Source organism: Lontra canadensis, unplaced genomic scaffold (assembly GCF_010015895.1).
Source record: "Lontra canadensis isolate GAN:19392208 unplaced genomic scaffold, GSC_riverotter_1.0 scaffold24, whole genome shotgun sequence".
Taxonomy (NCBI): Eukaryota; Metazoa; Chordata; class Mammalia; order Carnivora; family Mustelidae; genus Lontra; species Lontra canadensis.
This window is the reverse complement of record NW_022631018.1, coordinates 8,878,927-8,905,571: the sequence shown is the minus strand read 5'-3', so window position 1 is coordinate 8,905,571 and position 26,645 is coordinate 8,878,927. Positions and strand designations below refer to the sequence as shown.

Genomic DNA, 26,645 nt, shown 5'->3' with positions numbered 1-26,645 from the left:
AGCTACACCTAAAGAATTTTTAAAAATCTGGTAACATTAAAAATGACAACACTGAGGTTTCAGAATGCTTTTATTTTAAAACCCAACTGTGGCAAGCAATGACATCAAGTCATCGACTCCGGTAGAAGAGAAAATACAGAATACATCAAGAACGATGTGAGAGAAGGTTTGGGTAGGAAAGGTTTAAGAAAAAGAACGAGAGTCTTCAGCTAAACAGAATTCTGAGACTTCAGGACGGCTGGAATCTGAAAGCAAGATGGCAGACAATTCAGCCGTGGGGGGGAGAGAATGGGTACAATCCCATTCCTCCTCACACCCACCCACATCTTCTGAGCCAGATTCCCATGGTCATGCTTCCATAGTGGGAACAGAAGAGCAGCTCAATGCACTCTAAGGGCTCCTTCCACTCCCCACTTTTACTGTTCTGCATGCCTCACAGACTGTCCTCCATCACTTGGACTTGTTGAGTTTACTGGGATCCGTCTTGTGATTAAGACGCTTGTAAATAAATACAAAACATTTCACCAGTTCACTCAAATGTTTTACTGCCTGACCTCCTGCTCAGAGGTTACACATGGAGCTGATGAAAAGAATGTCATAAGCATTCTTTTCTACCCACCTGGGCTAAACTGTCATTTACCCCAGGCTAGCATCCCTTTAAGGGGGTTAAAATGCCTGCCTTCGCTTTTTGTAAAATGAGGGGAAAATAAAGCAGATTCACAATGACTGCCAGGCCCACATGTCATTTCACAGAGGAATTTTAGGGAAAAGAGTCATCTGTTTTCCTAACTTAAGAATGAAGTTTATCTTTGGAAGTGGCAGTTAAAAAAAGAAAAAAAAAAACGTGGCTAGATGCAATTTAAAAAATAGTTTTGTTGAAAAGGCATTAATCAGGGGGAACTGGGTAGCCCGGTCAGTTAAGCATCTGACTCTTGACTTCGGCTGGGCTCACGATATCAGGGTCACGAGATCAAACCTCTTGCAGGACTCTGTGCCCAGCGGTGGAGCCACTCTCCCCTCCGTCTGCCCCTCTGCTCACATTCACGCACTCTCTCTCTCTCTCTCTCAGAAAAAGGCGTTTAATCGGTGCAAGGTTCATGGTACACATGGCACATTAAGAGTGTTAATAAAACACCTCTCGTATAAATGCGTACGTGTAAGTTGTTTCTTTCATAAAGTATTTGACAATTCCTTAATTAGTAGCAAAAGGACTTCTTGGTCACCTACTTTAACGCTGCTACAAGAAAAGCTTTTTGAAAACACAAGTACAATTTAAAACAGCAGATCCCTAACTTTTATATAAAAAAAAAACACAACAACTATGAATACTAACTAGAGGACAGTTAACTAAATAGAAACAAAAAAGAACAAGAAGAATTCAATAGGAAAATCTCTTAAAGGTGGCAAAAGAAACAGAGATAGTTTGGATCTAGCACTCATAGCCCCCAATTTGTCAGAGGCACCTAAAACCGTGTTTCATAAGATTTGTTTGTTTTGTCTACATTTAATTTGCAAAATAAATAAATAGAAAGCTTCAGGGATCATTTTTTTTTCACAAGTTTGAGAGATTTCCTATCAGTAATGTAGCAACTTTTAGATTCAAAACTAGCTTTCATTCAACATGGAATGGCCAGTTTGGGGGTTGGTACGATCCTTACTAAGGCAAGCTTTAGAGTAATCGAGTGTCTCCTTTTCAAAAAGAGTAACTTGCAAAACGACTGATCAACAGCTAATTCACCAAACTCAAATAAGTACTTATGCTCAGAATACTAACATTCAGCCCAGTAGAATATAACCAAAGAATGCATATACAACACAGCCTTTAGATCAGATTCTGAAACAAATCTGCTTCCCTAATTACATTTGTTTTACAGCAACATTAAAAAAAAATAGCTAAGATTCCTTGAGTCTACACTAAATAGTGCTAAGTGTGTACAGCAGATTCGAGGGTACTCTAAATTAAGAACATGAAAAGTGCAAAACGAAGACCACCAAAAAAAATAAAAAAATAAAAGAGGAAAAAGGAGAAGGAGGAGGAGAAGGAATGATGAGAAAACTGCAAAAACTTGACTTGCAAACAAAAGATAACCAATTGTGAAATTAAATGTCATGGCATTTTTAGTGACTGACTGTGCATCTTTATATGTAACACTTAATAAAACTGCAGGTGATATCTATGACATTTAAAATGCTGCCATGAGGGGCGCCATGGTGGCTCGGTGGGTTGAGGCCTCTGACTTCGGCTCAGGTCGTGGTCCCGGGGTCTGGGATTGGGCCCCACATGAGGTTCTCTGCTCGGTGGGGAGCCTGCTTCCCCCTCACTCTCTGCCTGCCTCTCTGCCTACTTGTGATCTCTCTCTGTCAAATAAATAAATAAAATCTTTAAAAAAATAAAATAAAATAAAACGCTGCCACGACCAAACTGAGAGGAAAAAGGAGGCAGCCACTAGGCCTACTAAGAAGCAGGGAGGGGCACCTGGATGGCAAACTCGGTTAAGTATCTGACTCTTGGTTTTGGCTCAGATAGTGATCTCAGGGTCATGAGATCGAGCTCTGAGTCAGGCTCTGCACTCAGCGTGGAGCCTGCTTAAATTTTCTCTCTCCCGCTCTCCCTTGACCCCTAACGCCCCCACTCCCTCATGCAAGCTCCAGCACTCGCACTCTCTCAAATCTTAAAAAAAAAAAAAAAAAAAAAAAAGCAGCAGCCCAGAAACACGAACTCAAGATTTTTTTTAAGTGCAATAGTGATCAGGAGCTATGTTCCAAAATAATGAAAATTATCTGCTTTTTAAGACTCAATCATACATACAAGGCAGCTAAGCATATAGAAGACTAAAACTTAATCCTTGGATGATTCTGGCATTTACACAATGTGGATCCAACAGAGACAGGCAGGATCCATTTCTACAGAGGCAGTGTCCTTGGGTCTTGCATCTAAAAGTCAACATAACCTTTCCTAGGAACACCTAGGAACCCATCTGCCCCTTCCTCCTCCCCTATCTTCCCATTTTCCTCGCGCATCCCTTATCCGTAGTCTTTCCTAACCGGGAATAAATCCACAATAATCACTGTAACTGGACCCATGGATGTGACAAGTGAGGGCCCTGTGGGCAGTTTCTGTGTCCCCCAGGGCATGGGAGCCCAGGTGTCCAGTGGCATTTCCCAGGCAGCTGGGCCCTGAAACACTGACCTCCACTATAAAGCCTGGAGCCCTCTCCTCTCGCTGAGTCCCTGCCCAAACTCCTGGCACGAAGCAGAGAGCTGGGGATCTCTTTTTGCACTAAAACAGTATTTAAAAGAGTGGCTTCCTTCCGTAGTATGCCACGCAAGAGAAATGGCCTTTCACTGACTAGCTGAGAACGTAAGCAGCGTTTCTATAGGAAAATCAACTCCTGGTTCCAGGCTAATTGATTTACAAACTTCCAGCCCACTCCTAGATAAAGTGAGACTAGAAGAGCAAACTGTGCTATTCAAGGGAGTAAAAGCAAAAGAGAGCAATTTGTATCTATAAAGACAAACTCTGTTGTCTGTGTGTCTGTTTTCATCTGAGTGTCTGTGTGTGCGTCTGTGTCCAGAATGAAAAAATAAAGATTTTTGGTTAAATGAAAATCCAGTTAGAGTGGCAAGTAAGCAATGTAAGGTATGCTTTTAAAAATATGAAAGGATTCGGGGTGCCTGGGTGATTCAATGGGTTAAGCCTCTCCCTTTGGCTCAGGTCATGATCTCAGGGTCCTGGGATCGAGCCCCACGTCAGGCTCTTCCCCCTCTCTCTGCCTGCCTCTCTGCCTACTTGTGATCTCTCTCTCTCTGTCAAATAAATAAATGAAGTCTTTTTTTAAAAAAAATGAAAGGATTCAAAATATAATAGGATCAAAGGAAAGATACCATATATACCGCAAAATCTATTTTTTCAGACAACAGTAGTCCCCTGCTCATTGTGGGGGATGCCTTCCAAGACGTTCCAAGACTCAGGGGATGCTTGAAACCTCCAGATGGCACTGAACCCTACAGATACCATGTTTTTTTCATATACATACATACTTGTGATAAATTTCAATTTATACATTAGGAACAATAAGAGATTAACACAAGAGTAATATAATAATTATAATATACTGCAATAAAGGTTATGTGAATGTGGTCCCTCTCTCAAAATATCCTACTTTACCAGGCTCACCCTTCTTCTTCTTCTTCTTGTGATAGGAGATGATAAAATGTCTGAGATGAAGTGAGGTGAACGGTACGGGCACTGTGATGTACAGTTAGGCGACTACCAAACTTCTGAGGATAAGTCAGAAGGACCATCTGCTTCCAAACCCTGGATCACTGTGACTTTGGAGAAAGGAGAACTGCTTTGCGCTCCCATCCAGCAACCCGTGTCTAAAAGCTACAGCTCCCCGTTTGGAGATCAATGACCCACTTCCCAATCTTCTCTTTCTCTCCCGTCCATCATGCACTGCTTTCTAGACCGGAGGTTTCCAGCCTAGAATCTGAACCACCCCTGAGTGTCTCAAATTATTTCAAAACAAGTTATGAAATTCTCAACACAAATCAACGTAATAAGCATTTGCTATAAAGAAATCTGCAGCGCAGGGTGTCAAGAAACCTAAAACCCGGGAGATGATGTTGAAATTCCCAGAAGGAAACAAATCACAGCTCAGAGGAAGCCAAAGAGGCACACAGGGATATACAGCAACCTACACATACTTTCAAGATGAACACAGCAACAGCAATACCATGACAAGTCTACCAAGAGATCTGAAAGTCACACCACATGGTCACGGAGATAATGTTTTGCAGAGGGCAATGGACAGACAGCAGGATGCGTATCCTTTTCCGCAGGACAGACAGACTTCTGCTGTTTCCTCTGGTCACCTCGCCCCAGAGCGTGCCCCTCGGACAGAGTAACATCCAATACTCCCCAAAGCTCTGAAAATATATCCAAACAAAATCAACATCAATTTGAGTGCATGTTACAACGACCACAGCACATACATTAGAACCTCATTTTTCGTAGGAATGATGAGAGGTAAATGCCCCCAAAATCATGGAAACAAAATGAACTATCCCTACCAAAAAAAAAAAAAAAAAAAAAGTTACACCAAAGATTTAAATATGCGACTTGAGTCTATTCCCGGATAAAAACTAATCAGAAAACTAGCTTCTTCTGAGAAGAATAACAGCACAGAGCCTCCCTTCTTTGCTCTGACCACAGATTCAACCGCAGGGACGAAACAAAATTTTTCTAGAACTCCTGAATTTTCAAAGAAGTGTTGAGTTAGGAACCTAAGGAATCATATTCTATTAGACCAACTAGCTCGTGATGAAGACAAGGAAACTGAGTCATGAGCGGCTCAGTAACCAAAATAGCTAATTAGTGGCTGAACTAGGGACTCAGGTTTCTGAAATTCCACAGGAGTGCCCTTTCCACTGTACCACGTGGGGGACGATGGGGGATGGTTGGAGAGTCTGCAAAAATTCAAAATGGACGTGGCCCGTTGCACATCTGCCCAGAGTAGTTTCAACTTACATCGCCTAAGGGACTCTCATGTGACACGCCAGCCACTTCATAATGGGGCTGCCTTTTTTTAATGGGCAGTGGCTTTTTTTTTAGACCTATGTGTGATCAAAGCAATTAAAATCAAGTTGGAATTAAAGTGTACCCATACCAACAGTAAACCTAAATACCATTCAAAGAAGTCACTGTTTAACTTTCTAGGTCAAAAAATAATTTATGGAAAAAATGTCCATATAATGGATATTTGAATGGATCTAATTACCAGTAAAATAGGCATGATAAGGAGACTACCTTTAAAATCTGTTTAGTAAGAACTTAAGGTCTCCAGACATTAAAAGAAAAAACAGAGAGAGACAGCTAGCTTTAGCAGAGAAGTCCTTTGAGCACTACTCAGAGAAACAAAATAGAACAAGGAGAGGACCTGACATTATACCCCCATACTGACGGACTCAGAGAGCAGAGAAGAAGGGGAATTGTGATTGGCAGAACAGAAAATCCAAGGAGCTTTTTTTTTTTCTTTTTTCTTTTTCTTTTAAACCTGAAATATGTGGAAGAAATGATGGGGGAGTAAAACATCAGAAGAGGGTGCCTGGCTAAGCATCTGCCTTCAGCTCAGGTCATAAACCCCAGGGTCCTGGGATAGAGTCCCGCATCAGGCTTCCTGCTCAGTGGGAAGCCTGCTCCTCCCTCTCCCTCTACCCCTCCCCCCTGCTCATGCTCGCTCTCTCTCTCTCTCTCTCTCTCTCTCAAATAAATAAATAAAATCTTTAAGAAAAATAACATCAGAAAAAAAGAAAGTAATGAAGTGGCAGAGAGCAGGAGATGTGAATGGGGAAAGCACAATGGTGCACTTTATCCAAGAGGACAGCAGGAAAGCCCCTGCCATCTGCAGAGGAAAGCTTCAGTCAAGACATAAGAACTGGAATAGATTTTCAGGACATCTGGAGATTTCTGTCTGGGTGCAAACAGTGGCTTCTGTCTATATATCAGGTCTGGCCTTTTGCTTTTTTGCCCATTAAGGAACTTGATTTTATGGGTTCAATCAGGAGTGACCAATGCCAACTGAGTAATTATACTGAGAAGCCTAATGGTCAAGGAGACTCAGCTCATTCTCAACCCAAAAGGTTCAATGTTTGGGCAAATCGATTTAAAAGTCAAAAATTCTGAAAAAAGGGAATTAAATCACTCTACCTATTGTAATCAGATAAGGCTAGCCTGTGCACGCACGGAGACTTCCGTTGCCTGCTCGGGATGTCCTTTCAACATTAATTCCATTTTTAACTCTTCTTTCTTAGTGTTCCTTCTCATTGCCACACACGCCTATCCACGAAATAATATTCCCTTCCCGCAGGTATGTCCATGATTCTGAATAGTCACGTACTGTAAAGATGGACTGATTTTATAGCAACACAGAAATGCATGCTGAGATGGGCTAACCAAACACAACAGTCAAGGAGAAAAAGCTAAAAGATAGATGGGAAAAGCAATTAAGCAGAGCTTGCAACTTTCAAACCAAATGCTATCTAGTGGTTTTTAAAATTTTCTCTCTTCATAGCTTTCTCCCTCCAGAAAAAGCCCTGTAAACGACATTTAAAAATCAATAAAGTACACATAAAGATGAATGGTTACAATATTGGATATGCTAACACTGATAAGCGCTTCTCCCTAAAGCTCAAGAACTTAATTTACTGAGCACCTACTAAGGACAGATAGTGGAATGAAACACTTACATCCAGTCAATAATATGCTAGTAATACTTAATATTAATCCATAAAATAAAGCAATGACTAAATATGAACCACATAAATTATAAAATCTGGTAGCAGATTGGGCAATTCTTAGATGATTTTGCCAACAAAAAATATAAAGATGTGTACATTATTTTCTGTGATGCATTAATCTTTCTCCTGGGAATTCAACCCAAAGGAACAGTTCAGAAGATGAAAGAAGACGCTACATGACAAAGATGTTAATAGCATTTTATAATAACCAAAGCTCTCAAAATACTCCAGATAAGTAATAGAAAATTGCCAATATAACATAGTATTAATTCAGTGAGTTAACTATACATCTGTTAAGTTTATATATAGAGAAAGACTGTGTAGAAATAAGACACGTGGAGGAAAAGGGCAGAATAAGAAGTATTCTCAATACATTACTCCACTTGAATATTATTGTATACATACACCATGATTATAGGAATATAGTTAACAGAAAGTTAAGAAAGAATATTCAACACAGTGGTTATGCTTAAGTGGTAGGATGGTTAGTGTCAAGAACCTTGAAACAATTTTAAATCCAAAGTACAAGTGTTTCCAAAGAATGGGCTTCAGTCTGATATCCGCAGGCATAAAAGTCAAGAACTACGGCACTAACCCATATGGCGCGGAGAGACACCTCATCACCAGCAAAGCATGCGTTTGTGAGACCAAGGTCCTCAAAACAGCAAAGAAGAAGAGATGACGATGGGTCACTCACAAGACGGCTATGCAAGAAATGCACTTGGACTCGACGACTGAGCACACAAGCCAATCAGAGTACACTGCCTACACCTTCCTTGGGGATCCATAGCAAGGAGAAACAAGGGAAAATACCTTGCATTTTGCCACTGCCCTGCTTACGTACAAACACCCGCAAACAACTCCCAGATACCAGCAAATGTACTCTAGTTACTATATGGTAAACAACAGATTATAAGAATGACAAATGTGTCCCAGGTCTAAAAAAGCTCTGAACATTCAGTACTGGTTAAAGACGGAGTCAGATGGATGCAGGTGTGTTAAAACCGGCTGGCAGTCAGAGGCCTCCTTAGGTAAAGAGCTACAACCTTTTGGCCGACAGTAACCCACCAGGTTAAGCAACGTGTCTTAGTCCATTGGGGCAGACACAACACAACACCACACACTGGGGAGTGTATGAACAATAGAAATGTATCGCTCACAGATGTGGTGGCTGGAAGTCTGAGATCAGGGTAGCAGCATGGTCTGGTGGGGGTCCTCTTCCAGATCACAAACTTCTCGCTGTATCCTCAGAGGGCAGAAGGGACCAGGGAGCTCTATGAGGTCTCTTCCGTAAGAGCACTAATGTCATTCACGAGAGCCCTACCCTCATGACCTAATCACCTCCCAAAAGCCACACAGGAATTGAGGGTTAGGGGGTCAGGAAGGACATATTCAGCCCATAGCATCCCCTAAGTGGATTCCACTGGTAGGCCACATTCAGGCTTGGAGAAATGTAAAATGGAAGAGGAGGAAGAAAGTACTGGGGGGTGGACAGGGTAACACTAACTGACATGGGGCAACACTGTACAGGCTCCCATGGGTCAGTGGGGGGGGTCATCAAACAGACCTAAAAGCCATATACATATATAATATTATTTTACACCCTTAGCCTCAACTCTCCCAAACACAGAATTCAGTGAAGTAGAACACAGAGTAGGTACAAGCACTTCTTTTGTCTTTAAAACTATAAGCAGCTCAAGAAAACATCTACCATGGAGCCCTGGGTGGCTCAGTCAGTGAAGTGTCTGCCTTCAGCTCAGGTCATGATCCCAGAGTCCTGGGATCCAGTCGGGCATCAGGCTCCCTGCTTCTCCCTCTCACTCTGCCCTTCCCGCCGGCACAGCTCCTGTGTGCATGCACTCCTGCAGAAATAAACAAAATCTTAAAAAAAAAAAAATTACCATGCACATGACAACCTTCAAGAAGAGCTCAGTAACCCTTTCATAAATGTCATAAAGAACAAGTAACCCTCATAAATTCAATCTAGATATATAATGATTCAGTACAAACCAGCATCCTGTTTGCACCGATTTTGTCTCTGTAATTACCTGGTTTCTTCTGCATTAACATAAATTCTCACTAACTTTGAGCCTCAGAATCCAGTTTTCCCAAACGATTTGCCTATTACAAAATCAAAACTTCATAAACCAATGAATTCTCATCTTCCAAAGAAATTTGCCAAGAATTCCCAGAAGACTTACACAGAAGGTCCTTCAATTCAAGTAAGAAATCATTTCAGGAACAAAAACCCAAAGACTTTGACGGCAAATCTATTCCAATTCCTGTGTCTTCAGCACTAGCCTGAGTCTTAATGTTCACACTATTAACATCCTAAATGCTTGTGTACTTTTAACAGTCTGCAGCCAGCAACGAGTACCATCAATTAAACTCTGCTTCACACAGGGATGTCTGGTTCACACATCATCTTGCTTCTCCCACACTTGGACTTGCTTCCCACTGAGCTGTAATATTTCTTACAAGCTTTACCAGGCTGTGTCTAAAAACAGAGAATGGGTTCCTTAGTTCAGAGGATTTTGACATTCCTCTGCTAAATGAGGTGGGAGGCATGTGCACTCCAGGGGTAGCTGCAAAACCCAGTTATCATTCCCAAATCCCAGCACCACTTCCCATCCCAACACTCTCTCTCTGTGTCTATGGACCCAGGATTGAGTGGCCTAAGGCTTTCTCTTATCTGCCCTGCAAGTCTTCTTGTGTTTGCTGTGAGACAGTCTTGCGTGAAGAAATATAACCAAGGATGTTTATGGGTAGGTCTACACACCACTATTTCTAAGCAGAAGGCAAAGGCAAGTGTACCCAGCAGGCAACATGACACTGTAAGCCAAGTGAGAAGATACAGTTGGTAATAAAAAGTTTTAGTTTACAGTTTGAGGGGAAAAACTGTAGGAAAGGCTGGTTCTTGGGTTTCAATTGGTATTTCTTCTATATAAACCATACGGTAACAGGGGAATCTGGAAACCACGGAAATGAAAACTATCCAATGTTAGGCAACAAGATAATAAATAAATCCTCTCTCCTAAGACTTTAAAACATGAAACAAAATTCAGTAATTCAAGTAGGTTCAGCCATTTCCCCAGCTCCATAGTAAATACTACTATGACTTGATTCAAAGTTATAAAACCTCAAATCAAATACATGTTTTCTTTTTACTTTTGTCACTATTTTAACATAAGGATAAAGATGTATTTAAGATAGAGTCTACTCAGAAACATAGGAGACCAAGGAAACAAAGAGAGCATGAAAATGAGCACTTTTTTTTTTTATAATGGCTTTCAGAAACTGGGAGAGAAAATTATAGATTGTTTTATTGTTTTATCCAACTAAATAGATGAATAGCATTTGTTCTTAAAGGTTTTAAAATACCATTAATAATTGCAAAAATCAAACCGTACACAATGATGAAGCCAAAAAAATGAAAACTTAAAAACCCAGCATGAGCAGAACATAAGGAAAATTGTAGACTTCAATATTCCTGATGGCACTATACACTGATAGTCTTTCTAGAGAGCGATCTGGCCGCATGTAACAAGATCCACAAGCAATTCATGCTCTCTGACTCAGAGAGCCTACTTTGGAAACTACATCCCAAGAAAATAATCTCCACGTAAATAAATGTAATTTGTTCAGCAATGTTTGTAACAATGCGATTTATGACTGTTAAAACCGGAAACAATCCAAATACCCAAACCATAAGGGAACAGTTAAGTGAATGATGGCATAAAAGACGGGATGACTTATCCCAACCGTTTGCTTCCTTTCGGTAATGGACCCCTCCACGTCCCAGTGACATGCCGAGCAGCCCCATGGGATGACTGTAGGTCCCTGACCCGTTGGATGTTTGGCTTGGCCATGTGATAATACACTTTGGCAAACTGGATATGAAGGGACAACCTATCTGCCACCTCCATGTGGCGGCTTTAAATGGGACCACATGCTTCTCACCATATTCCTGTGCTTAGCCGTGAGAACAGCATGTCCCAGCTGGAGGCTGTCCTTTAGCCCGGGTTTCTGAGTGAGAGGACAGTAGAGCAGCACCACGCCCAGTCAAGCCACCAAGAGCTGTGGTACATCCATAGCTCTCACATAATGTGGACAAGGAACAAATGTTTGCTGCTTTAAGCCACTACGAGGTTGGAACCCTTTTTGTTACCATAGCAAGAACTAAGAAAATCCAATAGTCATCAAAATGTGGCAAGTGGTAGGAAAACGTATTTGAAAAAAAGCTTGTTAAAAAGTAGAAGACAAGAATAAGAAGCAGTTACTGAGGACATCTAAACAAAATAAGGCAGACCAACAAGTACCAGAAATTCATGTAGAATGATGTAATAGTTTACAATTATTTTTTATCAATGAAGCATGTACATATATGTATCTTTAATTCTCGTTTAAATACTACCCTTATGTAAACATATTTTCAGTAATTCCATATATATCATATTTATAACAGCAATAATTCCAACATGCTTTTTTCTGCATTAAATGATGTAAGGATCAGTGAACACTCACGCCAAAAGTGAACCCAGTTTAAGGTTATTATTCAGTCTTTGAATGTATCAATTTAGGGCTCATCAAATCCTTTTGTCAGACTATAACAAAAGGAACTATAAGAAAAGAAAAACCACATAGACAAAGGCAAGACTTATTTGTTGGGATAATCTATGCCCTAGGCATCAACATGGTGCAAAAACAAAACAAAACAACAAAAAAACAAAAAAACAAAGCAAGTGCTCGCTTCAGCAGCACATATACTAAAAAAAAAAAAAAAAAAAAAGCAAGATCTAAAAGAGTATCAGAATCTGAAAAAAAAGTTGTGTTACCTTTCTACGAGTCTTCATGAGCAAGGTTTGAAATTCCATTTGTATGATTCAAGCATCACCAAAAATGTTCATCATGACAAGCAATCTCAGACATTTATCTTAAAATAAATTCAACAAAAATAAGCTATTAATGTGAAACCCTCACTATCATCTTCCATGGGATAGCTAGAAATGTAACTATGTATTTTCAGTAATAAAAAATAATAAAGGTAATTACAGTATATCAATTACCTATAGATATACTAAATATCAATTATTAACAATAAGTATGAAAAAGCATATATATGTATACATATACATATATATGTAGTTTTATGTACTACAACTATAAAAATATATCTACTTAAGACCAAAGACTAGAAAAATATGAAAAAAATTTTTGTATAGCTGGAAATAAACTTGTGGGTAGACCTTTACCATGTTTTTGAAATTGTAGTTATTTTGAGGGGAAAAAGATTCAATGCTTGTGTTTACAAAACCTGTACTTGCTAAGAAATACATTACTGATGCTCAGTTAAAAAAGAATCTTAAGTGAGCTTTAAGTATTGGGTTGTTGTTGGTTTTTTGTTTTCTTTTGCTTTTTTTTTTTTTTTTTTTTGAGAGAGAGAGCGAGCGAGCGAGTGAGAGCAGGCAGGGGCAGAGGTGCCCACAGACAGAGAATCTCTAGCAGGCTCCACACTCCGCGCAGAGCCTAACACAGGGCTCCATCTCAAGACCCTGAGATCATGACCTGAGCAGAAATCAAGAGTTGGACACTCAACCGACTGAGCCACCCAGGTGTCCCTAAAGTTTCTAAAGTCAATTTCTGATCAATATCCTCCTAACGAAGGCAACCCTGGACTAGTAAATGAAGTATATTCTATCAACCATAATCTCATCATTTCTTGCTAACTTGAGGCCATGCTCAGAAACACCAATGGTTGTACTACAGCCCCTAACAGAGAGGACATTGGCCAGTGCCGGGAAGGAGAATACGCCCCATCCCCCGCCATAGACAATAAATAAAACACTGCTCTGGCTCCCTTCTAGGTAACATTTTCTCTTCTGCCTTTGGGAGGCAGTGATGCAGAGTGGTTACAAGCATGTGCTCTGGATTCATGCCCAGAGTCGACACTCAGCTCATCATTTACCAGTATTTGCATGCCAACGGTGTTACCCAGTAAACGAGTATTTACTAGTTGTAGGATCTTGTGCCTTAGCCTTTCTAAGCCCTGGTTTTCACATCGACAAAATAAGTCTGTACTTACTTCAGAGTTGTTGTAAGGATCAAAACGATAATCCACTTAAAGTGCTTGACAAAGTACTTGCACACCCTAAGTAGTAAATAAATGCCAGCTAATATTAGTCTCTGTCTGGTGGTCATCTGAGGGGTCATGCTGGCTTCTCACCATCACCAATAGCTAATGCTAATAACTCCCCTCTCTGTGCACTGGTCTCCAACACCGGAGGCATCCCTCCAAACCAGGGCTCCCATCTGTAACAGTGCTGCCCCGAAGAAATGTGATGTGGACCACAAAAGCCAGCCACATAGGTAACTTTTCATTTTCTAGTGGTCACGTTAAAAAGCAAAATAGAAGAAATTAATTTTATTAGTAGATTTTATTCAACTCGATATATCCAAAACATTATTTCAACATGTAATCAATTTAAAGATATTGCATTTTTTTTTTACAGTCTTCTATTTTTTGTACTAAGTCTGCAAAGTTGGATCTGTATTTGATACCTACAGCATGTCTGAACTCAGGTGGGGCACATTTCAAATAGCAAATGGTCATAGGTGGCCAGAAGCTCCATCATTAGTTGCTGGTTACTTTGAAGATTAGGACCACAGAAAGACATCCTCCCCCCTTCAAAAATATCAAAAGTCATTTATTAAAGAAATCGATGGATGGACGAAAGGAAAGAAAGGAGGAGGAAGGGAGGAAGCATAGACGCGGCACAACAGACAGACGCAGACCTCTGGGCCTCATTGAGCACTTGAGCTGTGGGGTCAGAGGGAATGGGTTCAAATCCCACTTCCTCCACTGACGAGCTGCAAAAAGACTTTTCATCAATAACCTCTTCAACTCTCTTATTTCCCGGGGATAAGCTATGGATAAAAATAACCTCTCTTTCATAAGATCATTAGGAGTTTAAAGGTTGTAGAGGGAAAGGAGTTTCCATACATAAAGCTCTTCTTGTGAAAGGTCAGAGATGAGGGTAGGAAACATTGACGGAGGGGATGCAGAGCAAATTAGCTTGAGGTAATAAAGGGGCCACAAGTGGAGGGAAAGTGGTTCATGTTATAGTCACAATGCCGGTCTCAAAAATGCCCAGTTACACAAAACAACTTAAACAGTGGCAGCTATTAATAAAATAATTGCAGTGACATTTCTAAAGCCCTCAATGGTTTGATACCTCGTTAGCCTGCCTGCTTTCTTCTTGGCAGTACCCTAAGCAAGGGGGAGGAGGGGAGGGCGGCTGACCGCCAGAATTTGGAGAACCAAGGTTTTTTATGAGTGCCCATATTAACCACAGCTTCTGGCCTCAATGAGATGGGACCACTGAATGTGCCTAAATCTTTCTTTGAAGAATGAGGTTCCTGCAGGGCCACAAACATAATCTGAATATTACTCTTCACTGTATAAATACATAAAACTAGAGGAAATGTTTACTATTCCTAAAACCTTCCCTGAAAGTTAGTTTTGTGAAGGTTCCTGATATTTTGTTTTAAACTTGCTCTTATTTTTTGAATATGTTATTAATATTTTATTAATTAATTTATTTATTTGAGAGCACATGAGCAAGTGAGAGAGAGAGAGAGTGAGCACAGGCAGAGGGGGAGGGCAGAGGGGAAGCAGACTCCCTGCTCAGCATGAGTCTCACTGGATCCCAGGACCGCGGCACCACAACCTCAAGGCAAACGTTAAACCAACTGAGCCACCACAACCTCAAGGCAAACGTTAAACCAACTGAGCCACCCAGGTGCCCTTTAAACTGCTCTTATGTGCTCCCCACCCCTCCAAGAAAAACCCAATTAATTAAAAAAAAAAAAGTGAGTCTAGTCTGCAAATTAAGGTTTTTAATATTTACCCATCTTAATACTCCAAGTCACTATACCCTCTAATTTGTGTGGGGTTTCTTAAGGACAACAAACATGATGCCTCTATTCCAGGGACTTTCTAAACCAAACTTTTTCTAGAAAGTAGTCCATTTAATACCGGTGTCCCTTGCGATTACATGTGTCCCATAAAAGCAAATTTAAAAAACAGGTCCTACTGAAATAAATTCAGCTTGACACACTTCTGTTTACTGCAAGACTTCGTGGAGTCTTTAAAACACTCATGTGCAGATTTCAAACTGCTATGCTCAGCCATTATTCCCATTTTACCAGTCTACAAATGAGAAAAATAATAATATGAACTGAGAATCACATGATAGGGAGAGAGTCTAATTATCCCAGGAAAACAGACACTCTTTACAGATCTTTGCTCTGAGTTTCTGGCCTGATGTGCTGTGCGCTGGGCATTTCTCCCTTTTATCATCCCTGATAAATATCAATCTTGAATACATATATAGTAATTAACCCATCAGAAGCCCCAAATGCAGACAATTTATTATAAAGGGAGGGAGAAAAGAAGGGAAGAGAAAGGACCGGCGGGGGAAGAAGGGAGGAGGGGGTAAATTCCTTTGAATAACTTAGTGTAAACATCACTTCCTATTCTCAGCTAAGCTAAAATGCCTAAACGCTTTCAGCAGGATGAAGGCACATGAAATACACACTTGTACCTAACCTAGCCCTTGGAAAATAAGCCTCATTTTCAAAACAACCAAACAGCTGCTCAGCAGAGGCGCAGCACAATTCATCCTTTCCAGCCTTTATTTTTAGATGCCTCTTAAGCAAAACAATAATTTTCTAAAGAATATCATTAAGATCCGTAGGTGTCATCTCATTATTTTCGAGTTTTAATTCGTTTCATATCAGTCACACATTTTTCCCTCCTAAAATCACATCATTACATCATATTCCATGACAAATACCTCGCCTTTGAATAAAAGAATTTATAAATTTTAAAAATATACAGATTCTAAAACAGGACAATCTATCCAGAATGTTCAGGTCACTCACGGATTTAAACATGAGTCTAAAAGTCAGCCCCATTTTTCAAATGATAATTTGGAGATCCGTGCAGGTCTAAAAAACAAACAAACGTGTACCTTTATCACCAAAAGCACGTTTTACAAAACATACAATGAAAAAGAATATGCTTAACCGATCACAGGATTTCACGGGCAGAAGTGAATGCTAATTGCCTGCCGGAGTCTTTAATGAAACCTAATTGCTGGCTGGAGCTGTCACCTCTGACCCTGGTAACAGCCTGTACACCCTTCATAAACCCAATACAGCATAATCCTCCTTCATTAGGGTTATTACAGCTCCGCAGTGGGACACGTCTGCCGCAGAAATAAACCACTGCCTCTTCTCTAAATGGACGTGTCACTTCTCTGTCCTGGAGCAAGGAAGTGTTGATGGCAACAAGTGGGACCACTTCACAGCCCAGCTCGCCTCCCAAAAGCTCACCCCATGCCCCCTGCGACACCACCACCACGCTCCACAGTGATGCGGGAGGGACGGGGGGAAGGGGGGCTCTAACACACGGAAACAAACCCAAGGGAGCAAACCATCACCCACCACCAGCAGGCACATGGGAAAAGCGGAAGAAATTATTTCTTGTTGAAACAACTGGGTTTGAGTTAGGAAATCCACGTGTAAATCCATTCCGTTTACAGCCTACGTTCCAGATATCGCGCCCAAGAGAGAGTCCCTTCAATTTGCCTTGAAGGTTTTTTTTCGGGCGGGGTGGGGAGGGTGGGGCAAGGACAGACGTACCTTCAATTAAAAACATGAATCTTACCTCTAGTGTTCAACAGTTCCCCCAAACTGTTACTCTGCAGCGGGTGCCAGGACCCCAAAGATAAATAAATCACAAAACACACCCAAGGACAGCTCACCACTTCAGGGAGGCAGAGGAACAGGTGACTGGAACCCGGTGGGAGGCATATCTGCAAAGAATGGGCGAAGGAGGGCAGGAAAGCAGATCAAGTGACAATAAATTCTCTTAAGGGTCACAAGGACAGGTCACACGAAACATCTACAAAGACATAAAAATCACGCTAGACGTTAAAAAACAGAGGCGCAGAGGGTTATGGGGCCAGGTATGAGAAAAGAATTTAAGGGAAGAGTAATAGTAACAGTGGGAGTCAGCACCCAAGATCTCGACTGTGAGACAGGCTTGCAGAAGGGTGACGGGGAGCCCAGAGAGGCAGAGGCTACTAGTCAGGCTAGGTGGGAACAAGAGTGTGCGAGTCTGGAATGTTCCACTAGGGAGTCTGCGTTTAAACTTGGGCAAGTTTGTGTGTGTTTTTTGTATTAGGTATTTTATTTTATTTTTTTAAAGATCTTATTTATTTGTTCAAGAGAGAGAGCATAAGTGGGAGAGAGGGGCAGAGGGAAAGGGAGAAGCAGGATCCCCAGTGAGCAGGAAGCCCAATGTGGGACTGGATCCCAGGACCCTGAGATCATGACCTGAGCCGAAGGCAGATGCTTAACCCACTGAGCCACCCAGGCGCCCCTAAATTAGGTATTTTAGACTACAGGAGAATATAGTAAATATACATGTTTCCACCACCCAGCGTGGGAAAAAAAGGCAATAAAACCACATCACATCTCAGCCCTCACCTCTCCCTTCCCCCAACCATCCCCTGCATTTGGTATTTATCCTTCTGTCATGTGCTTATAGTTTTCCTACAGACAGAGGCATCTCCAAACAATATACGGTGGCAGGTCAGACCTCAAGCAGGAAAGAGAAAATATCAGACGTGTTTAAAACAGGACTCCGTACATGGGGGGCAGACTGGCCCCCAGACAGGCAGCAGTGGAACAAGTGACGAAAGGTGTCGAGAGCACTGTCATCACTGAAGGACTGTCACAATGAAGAGAGCAGGGTCAGCCTGGGCCTCGCAGGGCGCTCCTGGGGCAAGGAGGCGGCGGGTCTGAATGAACCATCCCAGGTGACCAGCAACAGAAGAGGAGCGACGGTCTGCCCGGAGCCTGAGGCAGGATGTGGACAGAAGTGGGGTGGGTGGCAGGCCCCGGCAGACACCAGTGAAGGCAATGAGGCGGGTCAGCCGGGACACAAAGCACAAGCCGGGAAGGGCCAGGAGCCAAGGGGCAGGAGGACCCCATCAGGGAGTGACGCCAGGGAAGGCTGCCCAGAGCGACAGGATTTAAGGTGGGTCTCAAGGGACAGTTTCGAAGGCAAGGCTGAGTGGGAGGATTCCTGGACAGGGGAACAGCACCACCAGAGGTGGAAAAAATTATTGGGCCTGTTCAGGAAACAGCTGCAGCTTGGCAGAACCCTGGGGAACATAAATCTGAAGAAATCAGAGGGGCATTTGGGGGATTATTTGCAGAGAACCTTAAATATCAAGATGAAGTATGTATAGAGTGTACACGTAATTCATAATAAATTCACTTTCATGACCGTGAAATCTGCCATAATCCCTTTTACTTGGGAACTAAAATAATGGCAATAGCCAATCTTGTGATTTTGGGGGATAACATCAATGATATCTTTACTGCTTATTATAGTCCTATATGCAGGACAGACTGTCTTGGTTAAGGGCAGGCTGACCAATTGGCTGGGACACAGTGTCACGGAGCGTCTTTCTTTCACTTTAAAAACTAGTAACCCAGGGGCGCCTGGGTGGCTCAGCCAGTTAAGCCTCTGCCTTCCGCTCAGGTCATGATCTCAGGGTCCTGAGATGAAGCCGCCCCCCCAACAAGCTCCCCGCTCAGCGGAAGGAGAGTCTGCTTTCCCTCTCCCTCTGCTGCTCCCCCTGCTTGTGCACACTCTCTCTCTCTCAAAAAAATAAACAAAATCTTAAAAAAAAAAAAAAAAGTAACCCAGAGGTTGAATAATGAGTAATTCTGCCTCTTCCTCTTTAATATAAGGTACAAAATCCATAGAAAGAAAGTTAAGCATATTCTGATCAATGTATCTAACCCTGCAAAAACTACTTTGTTTTATGCCTTGTCTTCCAAATGTTCCTCCTTCTTAATCCTTCTGTGATAGGTACACTCCCTTAATCGGCAAGGTTCCCTAGGTCTGAAAAATGAGGGGAAAAAGTTATCACATTTTTTAAAGTTTCCAAGTAAAGCAAAATAACATTAAGAAAAGAGCATCAGTGACTTCAGAAAACAGCTTAGGGATGTGATCTCTCTCCTTAAGCAAACAACTAAGAGGTGTATAATAAGTAGCACTGATACTTGTTTAACTTTTAAAATCATAGTCATGAACATACTGGAATTTTTCCAGAGCAATGAACCTATTAGAGACTAAGTAATAAAAACTCCAGTCCATTCTCTGAAAAATAGAAATAGTAATTGTACCTACTTCATAGGGTCATTGAAAAATTTGATAGAACCATTTCAAGTGCTATGAACACTGGGGCAGAGTCAGAGGCAACACATATAACCATGGGTACTGCCATCCAACATCCGTACAGGGTGGAAACTCTAATTCTGAACCAAGTAGATGTGACTACTGGTGGAGAGGCTTTTAGCGGAGTACAGGAGACAGAGAGATAAACATAGAATAAGATGAGACACGGCTCACTAACATGTACGCGCAAAGTGCTTTGGGACTATAAAAGCAGGAATGCCTAACTGCTGGTGGGAAGGAATGTCAGGGAAGGTGGAGCTTCGGCTGAATGCGTAGGGGCTGAGCAGGTAGCCAAGTGGGGAGGTCAGTCTGGGTGGGAGTAGAACAAAGCAGAGAATTCATTGCCACCAAGTGTTAGGGCACTAGCATGGAGAGAAGGAGCAGCAGGTAATGGGAAAGGAGTCAGGGGAAAAGAAGCTTTATCATGCAGGTAGTAAGCATCAAAAGAATTTAAATAGTATTAAAAACTGTTTAAAAAAAAAAACAGAGAGGAAAGAGTAGATGAGGAATATATGATAGGCAGGCTGGGAGGCTCTTGAACGATCCGCAGGCAGTGAGGATGGAGGGAAGGGAGCAAACCAAAGAGATGGTAGAAGGTCTAGAGACTGGCAGGCTTCCTGGTCGCTGTTTGTAGGTCGAAGCTGAGGGGTGCTCAGAGTGAGTGACCTGTTGAGAACCCCAAGTGCCTGGCCTTGGCAGCTAAGTCACCAGATGGCAGGGTCACAGACTCAGACAGGAAATATGGAAACAGCTCACTTTGTGGCAAGAAATTAGGGAGCTCAGTTTGAGATGAAATTTAGGGACCCAGACAGAAAGAAATACCAGATACATCAAACTGTTTGGAACCAAGCGGAGGAGTCCGGATAGGCGACGATAACCGAGAAAATCCACTGAAATGGAAACGTGGGTCATGCTCTCACGGGCCTGGCGAGGGCTGCACTCAGGAACAGAATCATTCAAGCCAGTGTCGTAAAAGCCTTAAGTGGCAACCACAGGAGCCTGAGGACGGAGGTGGGTGGACTCCTGAGCTCTGTGATTCTCAAAATGCATTTAGTTGGTCAAGAACCAGGACCATTAGCCTCACCTGGGAGCCTCTTAGAAATGCCAATTCCCAAACCCCACACCAAACCTACCGACTCAGAAACTGGAGTGGGCATGGAGAATAGCACCCTGTGTATTACCAAGCCCACTGTGATTCTGGTGCCCACGAGAGTTTCAGATCCACTGCCTTAGCTACTGCCTCCATTATGAATGCAAAGGAGTATGGGGGGAAAAAAAAAAAAAGAATTCCCAGGAAATGGATTTCCAAAGACTTGAGGACATTAAGTGTAAGTAGAGGGTAGGTAAAGGATAAAGCATTGGGAACTTTTGCTAATTTTCACCACAGAGGGAGTTTTCCCTGTGAGCTAAAAATCTGTAATGCAAATTAGATCGAGTCGGTGGGCCACACAGCAGAGCTTCCTAATTTAGGAATGTGGTTCGGTACCGAAATTTCCAACATCACAAATGCGAAGAAGATGTTCTGCTCGTTAGAGGACAGCACACCACCAGCCAACCTCTTTCTCATTTTCTCAGCAGACACGTCCCAACATCAAGCATTTATGGGGATGGCCGCCTAGGGATCTCTGGATAAGCGACAGGTCTCTGGGTCAAGCTAAATGACCAGGCTCAGGACGAAAGCCTTGAACCAAGCCTTATTTAGTCCCCTCAGGAACTAAGCTAAACCACCCGCATATAAAACTTTATACACGAAATTGATCTAAGAATGGACACAATGGTTTTTTTTCCAGTAGCAAGGACCACGAAACAAGTCTAGCTTGATGGGAGAGAACAAAACCAAGCCAAGCAATACAGAACCAACAAGCAAGAGAGAAAGGAAACTAAAACAATGTTAATTGCCATTTATAGTTCAACTAAGACGTATAACCAGCCCCAGCCCACGAGGAGTCACTATTACCCTTTATCCCCAGCTACTCTCAGTCCTCATCTACAAGCATTGCCTCATATCCTCCCATTCAGAATTATAAATAATTCAGAGATTATTTTCATAATCAGTGTGCACATAATATTTGGCAAAGGCATAGCTGGTCTGGGGGACACAGGCTTCCTCTCCCTCCTAGTGCAAAAATCACAGCCAGATCTGCATTTTTCCTAGGCTTTCTCCCCCTGACCTCCCTAAGGGGTACCCCCTCTCATGACCTCCTGGCCTGTCTGCAATCCACATTGGGGATTCTCAACTGTAAGAACCCATTCTGCTTCAAGAACACATCTTACAGACTACCAGCGTGCTCTGCTGACAGTTTTTCCAAGCTGTTCCTTTCTTCTAACAATCCCTCCTGTTGGGAGGTTGATATGAAGATCAATGAGTTAATGTTTGTCAAATACTTTGGGCCTCTCAGATGAAAGGCAACATTAAAGTTCAAGAGACCCCAGGCTGGTATTACACCAGAAGTGTTGCAGTTGACTCTCTATTTGGGCTTCAAAGAAGGAAAGAAATCAAGGCTGTACAGACACTCCTTTGTGAAGATCAGCTAGCTTCTGCATCCAGGCTAAAAGCAGGCAGATTTGTTCTCGACATTCTTTAACTGGATCACAACGTTAGAAATACAAGGATCTTTATATTAACACCCGACCCTTGTTATAGTAAGCAGTGTACAAGCCAAAGGATCCTTTTTATTTTTTTTTAAAGATTTTATTTATTCATTTGACAGATCACAAGTAGGCAGAGAGGCAGGAAGGGAAGCAGGTTCCCCGCCGAGCAGACAACCTGACGCGGGGCTCGATCCCAGAACCCGAGACCACGACCTGAGCCGAAGGCAGAGGCTTTAACCCACTGAGCCACCCAGGCACCCCCAAAGGATCCTTTTCTCTGCCCTTCTCTAAGTGGCTTTTCCTCCCCCAGAGCTTCCCTACTATCCAAGGATGCAATTCTCAATCTCGTCCTATAGAGGGGCCACATGAAAACTGCCAGCCAACACGTTTGCTTGGAGCCAACAGACAAAAAAAAAAAAAAAGTCAAAGACAAAGCTTTATGTGTATGTTGGCATGCATGTGAATTCAGGCTGCTGGAAAAAAAAAAATGACCCGCACAAAGAGCACATTCACGGCCACATATAACTCCTCCAACATATAAACAGCCATTCTTGGCCCAAAACCTACTCTGTGCAAGGCACCCTGTTGGGAGGGTAAGGCAGAGCGTTACAGTGACTTCTCCGCAGATAGCCTGGCAAGTTAGATGCTCCTGGGCCCCACCTCGCAGACGAAAGAACTGAGACTCCAACGGCCTGCAAAGTCTGTCCAACATTACCCAGCGAAAAAGCGGAGCTGAAATTCAAACCAAGCTACGTTTCAAGCTCCTGAAGCTGGGTCGGCTGCTCCCCCACAACGACAGGAAACCTGCAGAACCTCCATGGGGCTCAGACAAGGCAGGGTAAATTCAATCCGTAAGGGGAGATCACAAAGTCCTGTTTCAAACATTTGTTTTCATGTCCTCTTTACCAAAACTTGTTTTCCCTCGTTTTCTGAATGGGCCCAAGCAGTAGTGATTTAATTGGCTAATTAAGTATTTCATCTTATCTCTTTCCCTGACCTTATCTCTAACAAAGGGCACAGCACAGCGCTGAGGCTTAGAATGAGTTCAAATTCCCCATGACCCTTGGAGACGAAATGAAGAAGTTCAAATGCAGCATAGCAGGTGAAAAAAAAACAAGCATATGGAACCCAGGTGGGCTACATCGCGCAATCAAAGGGTTTATGTTTGCTTCCCTGGAGCGAAAAAACAGAAGGGCTTAATAAGGAGGGAGGGCACTGGGTGGGGGTGGGGGGAGGACATCCTCATAATTCTTGACCCCTGGCCCATCCATTCAGGACAAATATGAATTCTCCAAAAAATTCTGATTTTTCTCTGAATTCTTTAGGTTCTTCCATATTAAAATAATCTAACTGTTCTCTTTCCATGACAGCTGTCCGGCCCACACAGTCTACACAAACCTGAGGAACTAAAGTGTGAATAATAACGGTCGTTAAAGCCAATGACGGAAGCTGGTCAAGCAGGGGGATTAGCAAGAACGAGCTTCCCTTCAGCCTCTCAAGCAAGGCCCATACCTCCAATAAAACTCGTGTCAAGGGGCTGTTCTTGAGATAAGAGAAGGTGTTTGTGGAGGGGCTTAGACAAACACCCCAAACTGTACTCTTTCTGCTCCCATGTGCTGGCCTGAGGCTCACCGAGGCTGGACCTCTGCCACCTCAGCCAGGACCCAGCCACTGTGACGACTACAACTGCACTTCAGCCCAGTGAAGAGGCACCCTTGAAAGGCCACCCCGTTCGGGAAGCTTCCGCGTGATAAGGAACCTTTCTAGCCAGGATCCGCTGAGTCCTGGACCATCAGCCTACAAGGACCCGCTAGAAGAGCTTCTCCTACTGTCAAGTTTCAGAGGAAGGAAAAGTAATCCTGACAACCTACAAAAGCAGTAACGACGATTAAACGTAGAGAAAATGATAACAAACCCACTGACCCGGCCGTGGACTTGTTCCGTACATCGTGGCCACCCACTTAGATTAAACAGCAAACCTGCGCAGCTCCCAGTCACTAAGGCTGTCCTTTCCACGGCACCAGCTTTTAACCCCATCGCCAAACGATAAGCGACTTTGATGCAAGGTTCCCAACGGTTGCATTATCACCCACTGCTGTCAAGTGCCTCTTTAAAAGGGAATCAAGAGTCATTCGAATGAAAACAGGCATGGGCCAATTAGTGCCAATTAAAATTTAGACGGTCACTAAACTGCTGCTTATAGAAACAGCATCGGGCGTGGAGGTGTGTCCAAAGAGACTTGTGCTCCTCTGGAAACACCTGGTTCCCATAAGTGGGCAATACGCTTCTAGTTTAATTTCTGATACCTAGCTAGCTAGCTAGCTGTCATACCCCAGATAGCTGGGTCAAACAGCTAGCTTTTTGAGTTTTTGTTTTTTTTTTAATGACTCTCATTTTGCACCAGGTGCTTCTTGTACCTGGAATGCACTCTCCTAATCACTCCTGCAGGTAAGTACTCCCTTAACCCTATAAACCTAGGGCACACCTTACCCCTCCTCTCCTGAACCAGCCTTCCCTGCTTCTCCCAGCACTTTTCCCTCACTAGGCTGTAATTCGTGATCAGCCTGTGGGTTTCCTCCGGGAGGCTACAGTTAGAGCTTGTTTAAGTAGCTTTGTATCCTGTTTTCCTAGCGCAGAGTAGAAGCTCAGTACCTGGTTTGTTGAATGAATGGGTGAACCAATCCAGTTTAAGAAATTAACACATTGGTGGAAACCCTGTAACCGTATATGCGGCGAGCAGTCTAGAGATTCCTCACCTTCACAAAGAGGCTGCAACAGCCAGTTCCTGGACAGACGAAGCGCAAACCCCACAATCTCCTTGAACCATAGGTGGGGTTGGGGGTGACAGGAGCTGAAGGAAGGGGAAGGCAATGCTAGGTAGGGGCACGCTACCTCCCTATTCCCTCAAAAAGGCACAAAACCCACTTAACAAGTATTCAAAACCGAGACTCAAGGGTCACGCCAGGGAGAAAGGAAAGGCTTATTAACAACACTCTCAGAACTTGTTAATACTCAGAACTCTGAAAGTTTGAGGTGGAGATCCGTTCTGAAATTATGTGGCCACAGATTTTCCCAATGAGCCAGCCCGACCACCCAAGGAGGGCCAAGAAGGCCAGGAGTTTGGTGGCAAGGCTGGGGCCTAGTGGGAGGGCATTAAAACTTCCCTCCTTCCCAAGATCCTGCCCGCGCCCCCCTCCAGGAGGCAGTGGGAAGAGGGGTGTCGGGGAGCAGCGCTCCTCTCCCGGGGGAGCAAGGGCAACGTCGTCCTCCTCTCCTCGTCTGCCCTCACCGCTTGGGTATCTCCAGCTGCCCTTTCCAGGCCCTCGCGCGGTTCCCAAAGAGCAGGAGGGTACGGAGGAGGGGGCGAGGGGGTGAGTTTCACCGCCAACTCTTCGGACAGCGCTCACCTTCCGCCGTCACTACCCAGACAGGACTTGAGCCTCACGTCGGGCAGCTCCTACCGGGACGGAGAACGCCTGCGGCCCGGCCACCTCGCGCCCCCGCTGCTCTGCCAGCGTCTCGGGCCGCCGATCGCAAGCTGGCGCTGCCAGCGTTGGCCCCAGTCCTCGGCCGGGCGCCCGGAGCGCCGAGGCGGCCCCCCACCTCCGGCCCGAATCCCCCCGCCGCAGACGGCGCTTACCTGCTTACATGACCCCGTCGGTGCCCTGGAGTCCCGCGCGGAAAGGCTGTCCTCCGCGGCGGCGCCCCAATTCCCTAAGGAATTGATTCCAGTGGCTGGCGGAGGAGGGGCGGAGGGAAGGAGCCGGAGGAGGCGAAAGGGGAGGGAGGTTTCCGCTGCGATCCCGGCGCACCGACAAGGAGAAAAGGAGAACCACCTAAGCACGGGGTTGTCCCGCAGGAGGGGGGCCGGGGCCGGGAGGCCCGGGAGGATGGGTGAGGTGGGAGGGGAGGGGCCGCCCGCGGCCGCTGGGAGTCTGCGGCTCCGCGAGGACCGGAGCCGGGAGGGCCGGCGGCGGAGCGAGGAGGAGCGCGGCAACCTGCCCCCGGACTGCGTCCGCTCGCTCGGGGGAGAAAAAGTTGGGCAGAACTTTCCGGGGCCGCGAGAGGCCGGGCGGCAGGAAATGCGAGCGGCCGGGAGAGGAGGGAGGAAGGGGCCGTGCGATGGGAGGGGACGGAGCAGGCGCCGGCGGCCGCGGCTCCCCCACCCCCCGGGCCGGGCGGCGGCGCGGGGGGCCGGAGGCGGAGGGAGCGCGGGGCGCGCGGCCGGGGGCGGGGAGGAATGTGCCCGGGAGGCGCGCGGCCGGCCGGCGGGGCGGCGGGCCCGGGGCTGGGGGTGGGGGGGGCGTCCGCGCGGGGGAGCGCCGAAACTTGGAGCCCGAGCTCCGGGGCTGGAGGCGCGCCGGCCTTGGGGACGTCACAGCGCTGGAATCCGCGGAATGCCGGGCGGCAGGAGCTCCCTGTGCAGGCCCGGGAG

At 44.3% G+C, this 26,645-nt stretch overlaps 1 protein-coding gene across 1 annotated transcript in view; it reads right to left on the bottom strand.

The window, feature by feature from the left end:
* The window catches only part of PTPN14 (protein tyrosine phosphatase non-receptor type 14), a 166,546-nt gene extending 140,167 nt beyond the window's left edge, over positions 1–26,379 (bottom strand). The window contains exon 1 of the mRNA XM_032862746.1: positions 25,851–26,379. The gene's annotated coding sequence lies outside the window, so the exon portion shown is untranslated. The remainder of the gene's footprint in view (positions 1–25,850) is intronic.
* Between the last annotated feature and the right edge of the window lie 266 nt (positions 26,380–26,645).